This window comes from Aplysia californica, unplaced genomic scaffold (assembly GCF_000002075.1).
Source record: "Aplysia californica isolate F4 #8 unplaced genomic scaffold, AplCal3.0 scaffold01172, whole genome shotgun sequence".
Taxonomy (NCBI): Eukaryota; Metazoa; Mollusca; class Gastropoda; order Aplysiida; family Aplysiidae; genus Aplysia; species Aplysia californica.
In genome coordinates, this window is record NW_004798442.1 from 28,473 (window position 1) to 29,417 (window position 945).

Here is a 945-nt window from a genome sequence, read left to right on the forward strand (position 1 = left end):
TGGTCGTTTTGAGTTACTTAGACAATGATGTCAGAAACCAAATGTTATGCCCTGTCTGCTCTATCAAAACCGTTAGATTATTCTGAGTCGTTATCAAGATATTCAAAGAATAATTGGTCGCTTTTAAGCACAAGGTGGCTGTCCCGAAAAATACTGTTTTGAGAAAATTGAAGGTAAAGTTTTTGTACCCTTGTTCAGTTTCATTTTTTTTTTTTTTACAATGAGAGTTTTCTCTATAACTAAACACATATTATACGCGCTAATGAAACCGAACTTGTCCTATAGGTAGGGCAATGCCCACTTTTGGTGCAGGTCAAGATTTCGAGAAACGCCCAAAATCTGTGTGAGCCCGCTTGTCCTAAAACGCAACCAATTATTACATTCGAAAAAGCATGACAGGTAGTGAAACTCGATGGTTTTATTAACGTCATATTTCTCAAAGCTAGATACTGAGCAGATAGAAGAATTAGAACTTTCTTGTTCTTGGGTCGCTAAATAGGTTTTCTCCAAACTTTGTTTTTACACCCTGTGTTACAAAATGTGGCATATCTTTAAAACTATTCAAGATATTTTAAAAATTAAAATATCCGCGTGATCAGCATTGACTTTGCTACAAGAACATGCACATATTTTGATATCCAGAATTTTCAACAACCGGGACCTTTCTCCTGGCACACACACACACGCACACACACACACACACACACACACACACACACACACACACACACACACACACACACACACGCAAGCATTTATTTGAGCCCGGCCTGACTATTGGAGTAGAATGAAATACCAGGTAAAAGTACATTTTGAATTTTAAGGATTCAAAAACTTTAACTTCGAATTTCTCAAAACAGCATTTATTTGGATAACCCCCTTGTACTTAAAAGCGACCAATTCCGAATGGGAGGGAGGCTAAAGTTTATGTTTAGCAAAGAGCTT